The 18,750-nt window shown below is 35.4% G+C and overlaps 1 protein-coding gene across 1 annotated transcript in view; it reads right to left on the bottom strand.

The window, feature by feature from the left end:
* The window catches only part of ppfibp1a (PPFIA binding protein 1a), a 21,826-nt gene extending 18,383 nt beyond the window's left edge, over positions 1–3,443 (bottom strand). Inside the window, exon 1 of the mRNA XM_056455882.1 lies at positions 3,278–3,443. The gene's annotated coding sequence lies outside the window, so the exon portion shown is untranslated. The remainder of the gene's footprint in view (positions 1–3,277) is intronic.
* Positions 3,444–18,750: the final 15,307 nt, after the last annotated feature.

Genomic DNA, 18,750 nt, shown 5'->3' with positions numbered 1-18,750 from the left:
TACGAGCACAAAGGTAAAAGTCATTTTGATTTATTTACATACTCTGACGTTGGCCAGATGTGGAGATAGGGGATGGAGTGGGGGAAGTCTGAAAGAAAAACAACTCGCTGGCTGTGCCGTTATCCAGGCTGAGCCCTGTCCCTCAGACGGAGCGTGTGCTACTGAGCTCTACGCTATACAAACACACAGACCAGACACATATGTGGCCTTTGGCAGTAGTAGTACTGAGGTCTTATCCACTACTAATCATTGGACTGAATGTGGGAGTGTGCAAGTTTAGATTTCCACATGCTTTGAGTTCCTGAATCGACGTTAATGATATGCCATCTCGAAGGGATTCACAATATATCGTTTCAGCAACGTTATTGCAACGTGCGAGTCCGCAATAGTCGCATCGCAGGGATCTGCAATGTAGATGATCAGACATTACAGTTAACAACATAAATTTTAACCTTAGAGTGAAAGTTTATTATTTGCACGTGTCTTTAAGACCTGACTGTAAGAATTTGAAGCAAATTTAAGCCATTTGGACACAATAAATAAACCTGTAGCTTAAAGATTAATTGTATATTATAGAATTATTTACTCAATTAAATCGATACAATGTTAAATAGGCCTACTTGAATTTAATTAATGATTCACTTATTATTCAAAAAAGTATTTGCACATTCCCTCACCTAAAATGTATTTGTCCTTTTTGTTTATTTTGTAAATAACTGGACAACAAAAAATACATAAAAATAAAGACACAAATTTTACCAAATGAAATTTGCATTAATGATAGAATTAGCATTTTTCCAACCAAATTAGGCTTCATGAAGTTGTCAAAAATTCAAAAAAGATGTCTTTTTAAGAGATTGTCGCAGTTGTTGTAGCTATTAAATCATACTGACATGAGCAGAAATTAACTGATTCAGATTCGGTCTGAAGCATCAGAAAACGTGCAATAGGCTACTATAAAATGCGTGAATTATACACAGTTTTGCAACCTTAAAGGGCTCCACAGACTATTCAAATAAAATGGTCTATTGTTGCATAAACGTGTGAGCATTTTAGTGATTTTTCCACATGCAACATTATGTATTGTAGATAGATCGTTAATGACGATACTAACGTTTACAAACTACAGTGGCACCGCCAGTATTTTGGAGCCATAGTATCGCGATACTACCATAGTACCAGTAAACCGTGCAACCCTATTATACAGTGGTTATTTAATTTCTGCTTCTGAATATTGTTTGACTCCTCAGAAAATCATACATCATTGTTTATTTTAGGGCTGCACAATATATCATTTCAGCATTGATATCGCAATGTGCACATCCGCAATAGTCACATCGCAAGATATGCAGTGTTGAGTCTGAATTTTAGTTGACCACAGAGTCACTACCAAGTTTAACCATAATAGAGTAAGTTTATCATTTGCATGTGGTTTTAAGGCCTGTGACTGAGCATTTCAAGAGAGGTTAAAACATTTGGGCACAAAAAAATGATGATGTTTAGAGGTGCAGCAAAGATTAACTGTATTTAATTGTTCATTTATACTTACTTAGAACTTTTTTCTTGTTTATAGTCCAAAGATCTACATTTCAAAATGAAAACAAGATTATTTTACTTCCTCACTGGCAGATAAATTTATTTCTTTTAAGGAAAAACTCTCAATTTGAGTTAAACAAAACAATATTTTACTTAATCTAAGAATTTTCCACTACAAATATGACAAAGCAATGTAAGAAAAGCCTTTTTTTTTGCATTGTGATTATTCAAGTTCTGTACCTGAACACAGTTAAAGCCCTAGAAAAATGCCAAATAGAGCTATTCAAACCATTTGTGAAACTATTCATCGCAATATTCATCGAAGAAAAACAAAATAGCAATATCAGATTTTCCCAATATCATGCAGCCTTAGTTTATTTGCATCTTTTCTCTGTTGTATTTAACTTATAAATTATATTTTTTGCAGATATGCTTCCCTATAGAATCATCCCAATCGATCTAAAATGATGAATTGTTTGCAAGCTATTCAAGTCATCTGGTGAAATTGCATTAATACTGCAAAGAATGAAAATATTAAAATGTCAGTTTTTTCTACTATCACGTATCACTTGGTTTGATAAAGTACTTTAAAGGTATGGTATGTATGTTAGCAGCATCCCTTTTAAAGAGGAGCAAGCTGTTGGCTGATGAAGACCAGAGTCATCAGCGTTTCCCAAGCATTTATATCTTCTGCAAGCACGCAATCCATCAGTAAAGACCTTAAAGGGTTTGTCTAGTCCTTGTATCATTTTTTAAGCCATCAGACATAAAAGAAGAATGAGATATTTCTAAACATATCCGAGTGATTTCTGCCATGTATGCTTCAAACATTTATTAAAGGCCTTTTGTTCAGGGCAGTTGATCTTCAGAACACAAAATAAGATATTTCTTAATACATAACTGAGTGATTTCTGTCTTTGATGCTTCAAATATTTAATAAAGTGGTCAGATTTAGGCTTTTATATAATAGCTTGAACAGTGTTAACAGCTTTCAGATTTGATCATGGAACTAATTATTGGTCAGAATGAACCAATTAATAGAAAATCCATAAATGTTCTTTCATTTCTTACTCAAAGACAAGTTTTGCATAAACACTGCAAGCAGATATAGTGATAAGGCTTTGATTCTGGCATGTTGTTGTAGTGGATCTGTCATTTGTTTCAAATGAATACAAGGAAACATGTGGAGGACAAGATAGGAAACATCTGAGCCAGACTTCAAGCTTGTATGGGAGCAATTTAGCGGCTTATATGTGAAGAATACAAAAAAAAAATTGATGTCATAGCTAACCTTTTCCAGCACTGAAAGGCCACAGTTCCTCCCTGGAAGTTACATAGTTAGTTGATCTTTACTGTGTGCACATACACATCTTAATTCACTCACACACAGACAACCAAGTGTCACACCCACATCCAAATTAAGCTTTGTAAATAAATGGGGTATTTACCAACATAATACACTCCTCTACAACACACAAGTTAAAACTCTGGCAGCAAAAATATGAAAATAATATTACAATCTCTAGCAATCAGAACTGTATTCAAATGTGAAGAAGTAAACAGTATAGTTTTAAACAAAGCACGTATTACATACTTTATTTAAATGTTGCAAATATGTAAGAAAACGATTCAGATTAAGTAAACAAAAGGGGAAATGCGTACATAAAACGAGCAAATGACTCTCAGGTGCGTTACAGTTAAAGTGGAAGATTATTTTTTATAAATATCGGAGATGACTTACCTTCTAATGTAACAACGGGTTCCAAATTTAGTTGAAATGATAGCTTCCTCCAGCAGATGATTGTGTCCGAAATCAACAGCTATTCCCCAGCGTGCCTCATATTACTGTGTACAAATGAGTAAAACGCGTCTCTCTCTCTCCAAAAGCAGCGGTGAAACTTTCAGACTTCTGAGTTGAGAGTTGTGCGATGAAGTGCGCATGCGCAAATTTATCACACAAACACGCCAATCTTACTGCTAATTGCTATTAAAGTTCTTTAAATTAAACTGTATGAAAGCGTCAATGAGCTTCATCGAGTGGTATGTATCAGCTATTTTCCATTTCTGTGCTGATGATAAGTTTTCACAAATTAATTTGGAGATATTTAAACGATTATATGTTTTAGTGTCGTACAACACATTCACTATTCCTGTATAATAATTAAAGTTTCACTGTGAAGTACATAAAAACTTGCATTAAGAAGAGCATCCGACAGGTTAACAGCTAAATGTCGCCCTCTTGTGGACTTTTAAAGGAATGTATATGTTTTTTAATGCATATTAATATCACGGGTTTATTATGGTTGTAACACCCAATTTCTATAATCAGAGACTAGTTATAAATCAAGATTCCCTTCACACATGCTCATATTAGTCCTCGTTACATATATGAAAAGTGTCCTGTGGCAAACAGCAGATTTTAGATGGGAAAATATATGTATTTGAGCTGACAAAGTCATATATTTATTTCACTTTCTTAGGTTAGCAATGCACAATTTGTATTTAACCCCATTAAAGTTCAATTATGTAAACTGTGTGTCTGCGTAGATGTTTTAATGCATGTTGTTAGCTGTAAGGTGAGGTAATTCATGGCTACCATACTCTGGGATATCCGTAACAACAAAACTCTTGGTTAATTGCAACACCAGTGATATGTTACCACCAAACCACAGCAAATGTATCTGTATTTATGTCTTATTTTCAGTATGCCTAGAGGTCTTGGAAGAGAAAGCTAGTTTGTGTTCAGTGTTTGATCTGTCCTGAATCCTGTACACACAAATAGTGTTCAGGTGTTAAAGTCGATGCACATTTGCACATTTTATTCAGATTTGTAACACACACACCAATTGCTCTGAAAATAAATAAAACATTTTATCTTGAATGAAACGCTTTCAAATTCATTTGTTCTCATAGTTCTTATTTGACTTCTTTTCATTACACACATTATTTCTTTCTTATTTTCTTATTTACATAGTTCTTATTTATAGTATCTCACCTCAGGATGTGTTAGTTAACCCAGACTATGGGCTGAATTGTAACATTTTACAGCATTTTCTGATTGCGCTGCAAAGATAATATCTTTGTCATTTAATAGCAGACACTTCTAGCTAGTTTGAATCACATTTTGAACACACTGGCTTAAAAGACCTCAAAGAGAAAGAGAAAGGTAAGAAATTTTACAATCCCCGCTATTCCCTAAAATTAATTTGAAAATGTATTTAGCAAAAGGGCATTAGTAAAACGGCAGTGTATTTATTAAATGAGCTTTCTTCATGGCATACATGCAACATTTGGTATAAAATGAAATAAATTACATACTCATTTCAACATTTAAATGATCATTTTATTACCATTTCAGCTCGTCCATTACACACATCAAATGCAAGTTGTGTATTAGGTTTTTTTTCAACATTGCCATTGTACATATGGCCTATTTGCTTATTGCATATAAAAAAGTATTGCTACACATATACTTCCAGAGTTATACAGCATCACACCACTTCTACTGGTGGCTTTTTTTATATTTGTAAAAGTGTCTTAAATATATGAAGCTTTCATCATGCTTACCATAGTGTTTTACTTACTGTCTTTATTATCACCGTGTTATTATTTGCAAACACTTCACACTAGATGGCAGGCAAATACAAACATTTTTAGTTTAATGAAACAGCTATATCCTACTTTAAACTCTTAAACTGTACACTGATCTGACGGCTACTGTAATCGACTTAACCCATTGTTTACTATGGGATTGTATTAAAATAAAATATCTATTTTTGTCTGTAATATACCCAGATGGTGTGCATTGTGTGCTAAACATGACTTTGGCACCAACATGTTCAAACATTGTTCAAAGTCAGACCCCTGATTTTAGGATCTGAAACAATTTTATGGGCTTTATTAGTTTTAAGCCAATGTTCTATTGTTCTAAGCCATTGACAAATGGCACAAGTGAAGTTACTTCCACTCAACTGTAATGTCTGGTGTATTTTCTCTGCCTTTTGGATCCAGAGGCACTTTTGTGTCCATGGCAACCAGCCTCATAGGGAATCATTTTTAGTCCTTGTTCCTCAATGGCACAAACATCCCACTTATTTGCCCACAAGAACAAGAGTTTATACCGCAGGTCAAGCTGTCACTCCTGCAAACGGCGGGAAAAAAAAGTACACCGCAAGGGCAAAAGGCAAATCTCAATCTGGACGATACTAATACAGGACACATAACTTTTGTATTCAAAGCAATTTCTCATAAATCCAAAGTGAATCCCAGAAATTGTGTGTAGGCGGAGGCATTTCTGAATTTAGCCTTAGCAAACAGAGGCATCTATACCTACCAAATATTATTGAAGATCCTCAATAAGAAAGCAGAGGCTGTTTAAATCCATCTTTGAACGAAACCAGTGACTCACGGAGACACTTATTCCAGCAAACACCCCACACTGAACCTGGAACATAAAGGGCTTTTTATGTAATCATTTCTCCATCCATGTGTCAGAGTCATAGAGATGACCTTTGTTTGTTTCATCCGCCGTGTATAAGGACACAGCATGTTAATTAACAGGAAGAAGATCAGCAATCTCGTCTTCTCACCTGGGCAACTGCATGGCACAGACTCACCTCTGTGCATACAAGAATGCCATTCAGCCACAAATAGAACACTTGTCCAATGACTGCGATTTAAAAATATACATCCAATCAGGCAGCGTGAGGGAAGAATGAAGTACAATGTAAACAACAACTCATTTAAATATGCTAATATTGATAGCACCTTTTAATTTATTATGAATTTATTTGAATACTTCAGCCCTCCTCATTTAGGCAGTACAAATGAAGTGGGGATAAGAACAGCCAATTTATGTGTGACATTAAAATAATAATTTACATTCAATTAATACTTCATAACTACTAATAGTATAGTTAAATGAATGGCAATTATATATTCAGCTCTGCTTAAGCTGTGTGTTAAAACAGTGTGTTGCGTGGGGTCGCTTGGTGATTTTCAAAATTCTAATTCATTTTATTAAACTATTAGAATGATCATATTTTATCCATAACCTACTGAAGAACAAAATTGTACCATTGTTAACATGTTAATAGTAAACATTAAAAAAACAACATGCAATCAAAAATCCATCAACCTTTCGATTTTTTTGTGACGCCTGGGGTGATTATGTCATAATAAACACAGCAATAGCCGAAAAAACAGTACATTGATTTAATGGCATTCAGTTAAACTTTCAGACACCTTTACTGCACTCATGTACATTAAAAATAAATACAGGCCACAACTGAACATGGTGGCGCTCTCCAAAATTAAACGATGAATAGACTTGGGCCTACTGGTAAGTGTGTGCCATTGTGTGCAAGGTTTCTATATTTATAACTACCTCAGAGAATATTGGGGGTCGCGAGTCACGACTTGGGGGTGATGGGCTGAAAAGTTTAGGGAAATCCTGTGTTAAAACAGTAAATCGAAAGCAACTAATTATTTATTTGTTCAAAATAAGCTATTATTTACACCTTTGTAATTTAAATTAATAATATAAATTAATAACATGAAATTCTTCAGCTTTTCACAAACATTCAGTCAGTGTAAATTAAGATATGTGCAAAGAAAATTAAGCTCACTGGAGGTGTGAAAGATGGAAATTACGAAGGTTATGAATAGCTTTATTTTATTATTTAGTTATGAATATTTTTATTATTGCTTACAGCGTAGGCATGGGACAAAGAATGGTTTGAAGGTTTACGGCGTTTTGGAAAAGTCAAGGTTTTAAAACTGCAAAAATGTACTGTTATACTGTTCCTATGGTATAAGTGTTTTATGTCTTGTAAATAAATCTGTGTTTTTGAAACCAATGAAGAGAGCAAAAGTCAATCATTTATTTGGATTATTTAGCCTGAGATGTTTACTCTTACAAAATATTATAAATGTTTTCTAAAATGAAATAAATTGTGTTCAAAGGGGTAAAAAAGTAGTTTTTTTTTACCCAGAGACTTAAAAAGAACTTATTTTAGAGCAGTAATCACAATACCGTAATACCGTGAAACCATGGTATTTTTATCCAAGGTTATCATACCGTCTGAAACTTATACCATGCCTATTACAGAGCTGCCTTACAAAAAGAATCCACAAAAATATGAATGAATAGTACATTTCTAACCATTTACAAACCTTTTTTTTCCAAACCTGAAGATTTAAACTGTTGTGTTAGAGCCCATGGTGAGAAATTTCAGTTTTATCCTGTAAACTACTGATGGCATTTCTTCTTAATTTAAAATAAAGATGTTCTGCATTTCTATATGATAAATTGGTTATAAAAAACAAATATATTCCTTTACAAGCAACACAACATTCTCAGTCAACATTTGTCATTCAGACTATGTCAACTATATTTTTTATTTTACAAATTATATAAGATTTGGACATAAAACTACATTTCAAGAGTTCACACTTAGCAGATGATTGATTATAAAGCTTGTTTGGCATGCTGTCTTGGGAGAGAGCCCTGAGCTCAAAAGATCCTCGAGTCCGGGACTCCCTCCCGTTTGCAGGTCGAGAGGGGAGTTTGAGCTCAGGTAGATCTCATTGAACTCCTCTAACTTATTTCTGGCTAATGACAGATATAGGAAGGCTAAGGAGAGATGTATGGCTTGCTAAGAGCTTGGCTATGGTATCAATTTGGTTTGTTTAATGTACTTAAGCTGTGTGTTTTTTTGGGCTATGGGAAGAAACTGGTGAACCCAGGGAAAACCTATGCAAGCATGGGGAGAACGAGCAAACTCCACACAGAAATGTCAACTGGTTTAGTAGGGACTTTAACCAGAGACATTCTTGCAGTGAGGCGACAGTGCTAATCACTGGGCGGCCATGTTACCCATCTGGAAAGGAGAGGGAGTAGGGGTTGTTATTTATAGAGAGTTAGGAATTATCTGACTGGATAATCAATCATGAGCTGATGCAGGACCAGTCGTGGTCAATCATAAGCACGTGATCGTCTCGAAATTAGTTAATAAATAAACGTCGCTCAATTTAAATCCTGTATAGAGAGAATCTGAGAATATCCAAGTGTCTCTTCATTTTTTTTCCATAGAGATTCATAAAGTCAATGAGATCCAAAACAGCCTTTCAATATTTTTGTCTCCTTACCTATTTTTTCCCACAGTCATGTATGGACGATATCTCACAATATCTTCTTTGGTTTTCTTCACAGGAAAGAAAGACATGACTCAATGTCTCAATGACTGAATGACAGAATGTTCATTCATAGCTGAACTGTCTCTTTAAAAAGAAAAAGAAAAGAGAGGCAGAAGTCTACAAATAGCCTGTGGTAGTATGGAAGGCCCTGCAACATTCGGTAATTATCTGTGGTTGCTGGGAGCCTGTATAACAAGAAGCCCAGATCTCAGCAGGGGAATCGCCATAGGGAAGGCACTAGTGACACCTAGTAAAGAAATAGCCATGAAGCCACTCTTATTCAGATGGATGAGATGGATCTTGGGCTTTATAAGAGAAACACAGCTCATCGCTCATTTACAATGAAGCTTCTTCATATCCCTCCGGCTTCCCTATTCATTATTTATTCATGGCCCTGCACACTTTTGTTTTTCTCCTCTAAATACTCATTGTAAAGTTCTCGGTAAACAAATTATTTTTAGAAGAGTCTAAAATAAAGTCACGCTGAAGCCATGATGTTATTTACTCAGCAAAGTTGCTTGTTGATTGAGTGTTCTGGGGGAGAAAGTGCTGATAATCGTGAGTGTGTAGCGTTGATGGTCATTCAGAGTTGTTCTTAGTTGTGTTCCAGCTCTGAATGACTCCAGCAGTGACTCATGGGTGGTTTTGTTGTCTGAGGACTTCACCATGACAAAAGTTAAAGCCTTTTTTTCACTGGCTTGAAAAATATCCTGTTTACCTGATCATTAAGTCTCTTCGCAGTCGCTAGTTTGATCCCATAAAGGCTTACTTTCCAAAAATGACAATTGTGTCATCATTTACTCAGCCTCACATCGCTCCAAACCCATCCTCAGAACACAAATGAAGACATCTGAATCAAATCCGAGAGCTTTCTGTCCCTCCTCTGAGTCTGTTCACTCAAGCCTCAAACAGAGATCAAAAAATAAATATTGTTGACTGATGAATGGTTTCCACTAAACAACCCAGTCACATTCTGATTATGTACCCCTATATACATTATTAGAGAGCGCCAAATACGTCCCAGGAGCTACGTTTTTTTCTCCAGTTTTTGTTTTCGGGAATCCACCAGAGGCTGCTGTGTATGCTTTTTCAGATCTCATATTTCTCACGCGAGTGCCATTCGGGCCTGCTGTACTCGTATAAATCCACCAGAGGCACGCTCTAATCCACGCTCCTCCTTCCCAACCAATAGTGTTTTCAAAAGCACTGATTGACCCGCCCACCCACTTCCCTAAACCCAACCAACAATGTTTTCAAAAGCAATCCAGAAAAAGAAAAGCTCTCGCCTGATTTTTACAATGTTTTTTTAGATTTTACCACATTCTCACCCTGTTATTTACTTGTTTATTTTATTTTTTGACTTTTGTTTTTGTCTTACCTGCTTTCTTGAACCGTTCTTGAAGCTAACAGAAGACAGCGAACGCAAAACAGAAAGCAGTTGAAGGATCTGACTCCATTGTAATTTTTCTGACTCCATGGAAGTTCTTATAATCATTGATAATAATAAAGAATCTTAACACCTTAAAGCAGGCAAAGTTGTATATTAAGTTACACGTTTAAAGATACAGACAGTAACAAACTAACATAATGTATAGCACTAAAAATAGCACAACTGGAATAACTACAGCAGTCACGATCGTCTGATCTCATATGAAGCAAGAGATTACGATGACACATGATGATGTGTGCAGGTGTTGTAGTGCTTTCCCAATTCTTAGGGGTAATTTTTAAAGCCCTCCCCCTTCACTCTCGGTTTTAAGGGCCAAGGGGAAGGGGTAGGCGTACAAAAATAGAATTGGGATAGGTGTTTTTACTGTGTTTTACATTTCTTTGTTTATTCTTAATGGATATAAATTGTAGTCAAAGCAGGTTTTTTTGCCATCTCCTGTTGTCCTGTCAGGTTCATTTATTGAAGAAAAGGCTCAAATACTCTGCAGTCGTAAAGAAAAACTGAAGCAAGGAATTCTGGAGCTTTCAAACTGTCTGTGTGTTTCTTTTTTTAAATATTAAGATATATATTATTATATATATATTTTTATATAAAATGATAAAAAAAGAGAATAATAGAAGGCAAAATAAATGTTTAGCTAATAAATACTGCTTTAAAATAAGCATTTTCTCTAGGCAATCAGTTTGGGCTTTCAAAAAATTTTCAGAGAAGGAGGTGGGTCTCGAAGTGAAAAAGGATGAGAACTCCTGCATTAACGTACTCTCCTCAGGCCATGACTCAACAATAGTAAACAGATTGCACATTTAAATACATCAATGTCTCTGTCGATTTCATCACTAGTGAAGTGAAGTCATAAACTGTCAAATGTCACCAAACATGACAAAGTTATATGAAAGAAGGTCACGAGCAGATGAATTATAAATGTGTGAAAAGCACATGGTTATTGTATGCAAATGGCAGAGATGTGTATTGGAGCTGTGATGAACTCTGTGATGCCAGGAGGACTCCTAATTTGACTGGAATGTCCCAGTAGTCCTTCATTAGCATAGAAATTTTCTCTTCTTATTTTCTTCTCATTTTCTTAGCTTACACGGTCAACTTCGCTCCATGTCACAAGTCCGCCGACATACACAGTGAGCTACCGGACAAACTGGTTAGCCATCCACAAGGAGGTAAGCGGTCAGCTGGTAAGCACGAAAAGGAAGGATCTCACACCGCCCCGTAGCGTTCATTTTAAAGACGAAATGCAGCCATACGTACTTTTGGCTACATAATTGCCGATCTCCAGAAATGTATATAGGGCTACGTTTTCAGAATGAGCCTGTGTCACTATTGAAGCATCATTGTTAAAAACTTCTACAGAGGGAATTTCAATGAATCCATATCCCTGTCAATCATTCTCATAGCGTAAGACATTTGAGTAGCCTAGCATGGGAAAATAAGACAGGAATGGCAGTATAAATTATGCTCAGACCCTCTATTTTCATTTTTGGGAGCCTGTCCAAGCTAAAAATAGTGATATACATTGCACATCCCTGTTCTGACAGGTCGCTTGTGAGCTGAAGGATAATGGCAAGCGAGCTAAAGATATGCGGATAATGAAATTGAGGAGCTAATCTCATAATGCTACATATATACTGTACCCCTTCGTCTCACTGATGATAACAAGATTGACAGAAATGTCCTTGTACGCTTTGTGAAAAGCCATTTATTTTTAGATGCACACAGAACATAGCTGATCAGAGTTGTCTGCTTCTAAATACAACATTCAGACAGCAGCTCCACACAACATGCTACCTAGCAAAGGTTAGTTTGGTCTTTTGTTTATTCTGCCAATGAGAGGTTTAGTGACAGCAGAGGCTTTCTTAAAGAGACTGTACAGTGTTTCAAGATCAGATCCTCATCTTGTTCAGCATTGATTTCCAGCAGCAGTATTGAACTGATTGCCCACTGAGATTCTCCACATTATCCTGCTCTCCTGCATTTGTGTGGATGAGTGAGTTGGTGACACTGTAAAGATGCAATAGTCTACAGCTGTGCTTCCCAACCCTGCTCCTAAAGGCACACCAACAGTACACATTTTTTATCATCTCCTTAATCAAACACACCTGAATCAACTCATTAGAACGCTAGAAGAGACCCCAAAACCTGAAGTCAATGGAGACTTCCAAAATATGTACTGTTGGTGTGCATTCAGGAACAGGGTTGGGAAACACTAATTTAGAAATCAAATGTTTAGAATGAACAACTTCTCTTGCAGTGGCTGAAAGGGTCACTTTTTTGGTTTTAAGAAGATAGTTCACCCAAAAATGAAAATTTACTCACTATTTACTGACTCTCTCAAGTGTTTTTTCTTCTGTTGAACACAAAAGAAGATATTTTGAAGAATGTTGGAAACATGTAACCGTTGCCTTTCTTATAGTATAAAAAACAATTACTATGGAAGTCAATGGTTAGAGATTTCCAGCTTTCTTCCAAATATTTTGTGTTCAAAACAAGCAAAAACTCATAAAACAAGTAGAGGGTGAGTAAAATGTTCATGTTCAGGTGAACTTTCCCTTTAATCTGCCCCATCAACCTGCTGCCTGAGGCTTTTGATCATCTCATTTTAATCAGTGCTCTTTTTCAAATATGGCATTTAAGTTTTTAAATACTGTGAATGTAACTCATGAAATAAGATTGAAAAATTGGTCTTTTGCAACTGTTAGGATGACCTCAAGTAGGAATAGTGACTAGGAGATGTAAGAATTTGTAGATTGTACTCTAATTTTGATTTCCATACAAATATCTAATCAGCACACGGCATGAACTCATGCATTTAAACACTAGAAAAAAAAGGGATGGCACCTTTTCAAAAGATACAAATAATAGTCCCTCAAAGGTACATATTACCTACAAATTTCAAGAGATACATGTTTGCACTTTTTAGGTATGTACCGTTAAAGAGAAGAAAATGAAAACATACTCACTATTTACTCACCCTCAAGTGTTTCCAAATGTTCGTGAGCTCCTTTCTTCTGTTGAACAAAGTAGCTATTTTGGGGGGAAAAAAGCTGAAAACCTGTAACCATTGACACCATAGTAGGACAAACAAATACTATGAAAGTGCTAAGGTGTTTTGACTGGTTACTAGCATGTTTCTAGCATGTTTAGCATGTCGTTAGCACCTTGCTAACATGATTAGCCAGCATAATTATCACGTTGTCAACATGATCTATTGAAGTTAAAACTGAGCATCAGAATGGGCAACCTTGAAGCAGATGATCTACATCTTCAGAAAACCACATAATTCCTGTCAGCTAAGAACAGGAAAGCGAAAGTAGATTTTGAACATGCACAAAAACAAAAACACAAAAACAGAATGCTCTTAATTTCTGCAAAAATTCAGATACAGGGTCACAATTGAGTAGAAACAGCGTAAACTTCTGAATTCCACACTTCAGGCTGCTGCTGTTTAATGGTGTAGGCTGGAGATACTTGGGTAACATTATACAATATTATACAAAGGTTGTATTAGTTCATATAAGTTAACATACTAACAAGAACAAACAATCAATAACATGTACATTACAGTATTTATTCATCCTTGTTAGTCAATGAAAATAAAGTTAATTCACATTGCATTAACTAATGTCAACTAGTATTAATTTGGATTTTAACTTTGATTAATAAATGCTGTAGAAGTATTTTTCATAATTAGTTCATGTTAATAAATACATCCACTAATGAAAGTAAAAAATAAAGTGAGATCGATATTTTCTTAGCACAAGTTGGGCCTCTTTTTATCAACTAAAACTTGCTCTTCAAAATGTGCATGTAAATATTCCTTTCAAAAAGAATGCTGTCTTTGTTATGATAAAGATGCCGTTTCTTTAGTGTCTTTGGTGCTAATTCCTTTTTGCATTTTTCATAGGCTTTGTTCACAAGTCTCCTTGACTTCTGTCGCTCAAAACTGCATTATACTTCTGCGATAATAATTATTTGTCCTTTGAAATAATTGAGTTTTTCAGACAGTCTACTGCCTCTTCTGCTCCACTGCTCTAAGTAATTACATCATTTCTGAAAGCCGTCCACATACTTGTGTCAAATCAAGCTACGTGGACTGCTGAGATTTACAGATTAGATCCTTTATTCATTATTCGCTTTAACAACTTACAATCTGTTTGTCTTGAAGTTAAACTGTAATTAAAGTATTGCTAAAGAGAAACATAACAAATTAAATGCATGAAATATAATCTTTCCCTGGAGCTTCTAAACACAATATGCTGCCAACAAGACACATCGCTTATCCGTCTAATTGCTACATTGAAAACAAAATAAAAATGAAAGATACACATAATTATGAAGCATTAGCGCATCAATTATTCCAAGTCATTTTTATGTGAATGCAAGGAATTTGATATCTTTGTATGCTTGCATTTGTATAGATGAGCCGAACAAAACCACTCCTCGTTTCCATTTAGCCAGAGTTATGCAAATGGACATATCTGCGAGAGAAATTAAATTATGCTTACAGGAGGATTCGCATTAGACCATCTGTTCCAATATCATATAACTCATTAGTTCAGGTGTCCACCTCTTCAACAAATGACGCTCTGATAGAAGCTGTAAATCACTCTGTAAGTGGCTGAGTGGATTTCACAAACTCACACTTGACTTCAGCTGCATCTTATACCTTTAACGCAAACTATGGAAAGCAGAAAGGGCTAAATAAACTATCCAATTCCAATATTTGTCGCATCATGCTTACTAAGATGAATGGGTTTTTAAGGCAATTAATTACTTTTATGCAGATTATTAGTGTCGTCAAAATAAAAGTCCTGCTAAAGGTCCATTGACAAGAAAAATGTCAACTATAATAATAACAATGCTTTAGTTTCACACCTATCAAGAAACCACCGGGTTACAATTTTTAGAATAAATTAAAATCTCAAAGCTTACTTGCTTAAATACAGACTGACAGCCAATGAGAATCAATTGAAACTGCAGACAACACAACTGCAGAACAAACCTTGACATTATAAACATTATGATGTGCTGGTGTGGACGTTAGTATTATAATTGTAGCTACGTTTATACTCATCATTTGTGTGAATGAGCATTAAAGGTCAGAAAGGCAAAGATATTGCTGGTATGATAATTAAAATGGTTTAGATTCTAATCCTTGAACTTGGAATGTACTTCCTTGTTTTCGTTACGTTAGTTTGTTTTCCCCTGCATTTCTAGTTTGTTTCTTCAACTCTTCATTGATTATGTTCACCTGTGTCTTGTTTGATTACTCTACTTCTTGAAAAAAAGGATAGTACTTTTTTTAAAAGGTACACATTTATTCCTAAAGGCTCCATATTAGTACCTCAAAAGTACACATAGTACCTACATCAGGAGATACACTTTTGTACTTTTAGGTATGTATTGTTAAAGGGATAGTTCACAAAAAATAAAAACATACTCATTATTTCCAAATGTTCATGAGTTTTTTTCTTCTGTTCACTGTAAATAAATGTTGGGTTCCACACAATTGATTTATTATTAATATTATTTTATAGCTATATTTATACTCATCATTCGTGGGAATTGGTATTAAAAGTTAGAAAAGTAAATATATTGCCGGTATGATTACTAAAACGGTTTGAATTTTCTAAACCTTGAGCTTGTGCTTGGAATCTACTTTCTTGTTTTGGCTGCATTAGCTTCTTTTCCCCCTACATTTCTAGTTTATTTCTACAACTCTTCATTGATTATGTTCACCTGTGTCTTGTTTGGTTACTCTATATCTTGAAAAAAAGGATGGTACTTTTTTAAAAGGTACACATTTGTTCCTAAAGGCTCCATATTAGTACCTCAAAGGTACACATTAGTTCCTACAAATTTCAAGAGATATACTTTTGTACTAATATACTCATCTTTTATGTGAATGTTCATTAAAGGTCAGAAAGGTAAACGAATTGCTTGTATGATAATTAAAATGGTTTAGATTCTAGTCCTTGAACTTGTGCTAGGCTACGTTAGTTTCTTTTTTCCCCAGTTTCTACAACTATGCATTGATTATGTTCACCTGTGTCTTGTTTGGTGATTCTTTATCCTGTGCTATTCATTGTTTCGAGTTTATGTTTTTGTTGTTTGATGTAGTAAACAACTGCACTTCTCTACTTTCTTTACTTGCCTGACCCTGTCATCACAATAGTTGACATTGCTATCAACAATTCTCAAACATCCAAACAAAATGCCTTCGAGCATTTGAATGAATTACTGTGCTGATTTTCTTCCTAAAATGTGCTACTTTGACTGGCATGGTTCATTACTGTAGCCATAAAAACAGAGCAGCTTTTAATTCCGGTATCCTGGGAGCATGCGATATGAGGGCTCAGTTTGATGAGAAATAGACTTGATAGTGATTTTCTGCAGAGTGTTTGAAAAGCCTAATCCTCTTTAGACATCCTACATCATCCAAAAGAAAACAATGTGGGGAAAAAAAGCATCTAACATGAGGCTCCTGTGTAAACATTTGTTGTATTTAATGACTGCAGCCGATTATGTAACAACGCTGGACGCTGTTTGGTTCCTTTGAAAAAAGATAAGGTGCTGGTGGGGGGTACGGCAAGGAGCTGATTGACTGTCGGTATTACATAATTCTTTTACCAAGATCGTTATATCCAGCTTAAATGCTCATTTGAAGTTGTCAACACATCATGCACCTTGAAGGTTAACAGTTACATAACGGTGGTTCTGGCTCACCTGTAAAGACCACAGATTCAGCTCGCTGCCATTTGCATATGAGCCAGAATCTCTGAACTCACTGAACTAATTACAACATTGTTCCGTCTAAATGGCACGGGCACAGGGCCAAGATTAAAAATCCAATAATCCATCAGTGGAAATGATAAAACACAGATTAGGAAAACCTATCATAAAGGTAAAGCCACTGGGAAGGTATGGAACGCAGTGATGCAATGCAGAAATTGCAATAAAGATTGCATTAATTTTACAAATATTGCTGCAAAAAAAAGAAAGAAAGAAAAAAAAAGTAAGAAAGAAAAAAAAAGAGCCATGGATCAACGGATGGATAGATAGATGGATGGAAGGGTAAATTAATAAAGGGATAGATAGTCAAATAGATGGATTGATGGAAGGATGGATAAATTAATACTTCACTTAACCTCCTTTCTGAAACAGGCCCCAGAACACTTAAAAGACATGCTTAAGGCTTGTTGTGTCCTATAAAAATGAATTAGAAATTGGTAAAGGAAACATTTAATAACCCATTAAATAATTCCCTTTACTATTTGGGAGATGTTTATCTCGTAATGACATATAACTGGCCTCAAACATCTGATGGTACTCAAACAACGAGATGCACTTGTATTCTCAAAGTCAACCATACCACTACACAACACTGTTGTCTAGCAGGAAAAGGTCATCCGTGTGCATGCTCGTCAGCGCTTATGCTAATATTGTGCCAAATGCTTTGAGGTCTTACCCAACAAGAACACCATAAAGGTCAGGCTATGTCTAGACATCCTCAGCATTTCGCCTTTTTAACCAAATGCCAGCAAAACAAACAAAATTTTGATAATAGCATGAGATAATGACAACATCAAAGCATTCAAATAAAAAGGTGAAAATGAAAACCTTTACAGTACAGACATTCTTTCAGCAATCAGAGCCATTTCAGAAATATACACAATTATATATGGATGGATGGATGGATTTTGCCAGGCATTGCCTTTTTAGTGTTGCTAAAATATATGTTGGTGCAGACACAGAACTGAAGCTAATGTTGAAGTACACTTTTGAGCATAAAGTCACTCTTTCCCGCAGCAAATGTTCAAGGTTTTAAGCACTTACATCTGCATTTGCACACAAAGTAGCACACTTGAGTGAAGAGGAGCGACAGAGGCCGTCAAGTGCTTTTGTTCTTTACGTTTCTACAAGCGCTAATGACTTCAACTCTCAGTCTGTCTGCCTTGAACTACAATTTACAAAGTCTGAACCATAAATCTGGGATCAGAGTATGTTGATGACGAATGAATTCATTATAGAAATAACAAAATCTGTTACCTAATAAGAAGAATGAAATGACTACACTCAGCTACTGGCAGTTTTAGTTTATTTACATTATTGTTTCTTTATATATTTATTAAAAAATTAAAAATTTTATGGTAAAATGTGGTTGCCGTAACGTAATTAAACCATTAAAAACACGGTTGGGTTTCCCAGTACTGAGTGGGAGGGCATCTCCTGTGTAAAACATAAGCCGGAATAGTTGGCGGTTCACTCCGCTGTGGCAACCCCAGATAAATAAGGGACTAAGTCGAAGGAAAAACTAAATATGGAAGAAACGTGAAGGAAATTTTCTAAATTACCCTATTTTGTAAAATTGTTGTCACACAACAATATTTGGAAGTACTAAGACCTACACAACTAATATTATACAGGCAAAACACTACCATATGCAGGTATATGGATGAGAAAGTTATATGATGAACCAATTCTCATCACAAACAACTTCTGCCACAAGCAGAGAAGCATACTCATATATTAAAGACACTCAGTGTCATTCACACAAT

The sequence above is a fragment of the Danio aesculapii genome, chromosome 4 (genome assembly GCF_903798145.1).
Source record: "Danio aesculapii chromosome 4, fDanAes4.1, whole genome shotgun sequence".
NCBI classification, from domain to species: domain Eukaryota; kingdom Metazoa; phylum Chordata; class Actinopteri; order Cypriniformes; family Danionidae; genus Danio; species Danio aesculapii.
Note: the sequence above shows the minus strand (reverse complement) of the source record. Positions and strands in the feature narration are given on the sequence as shown.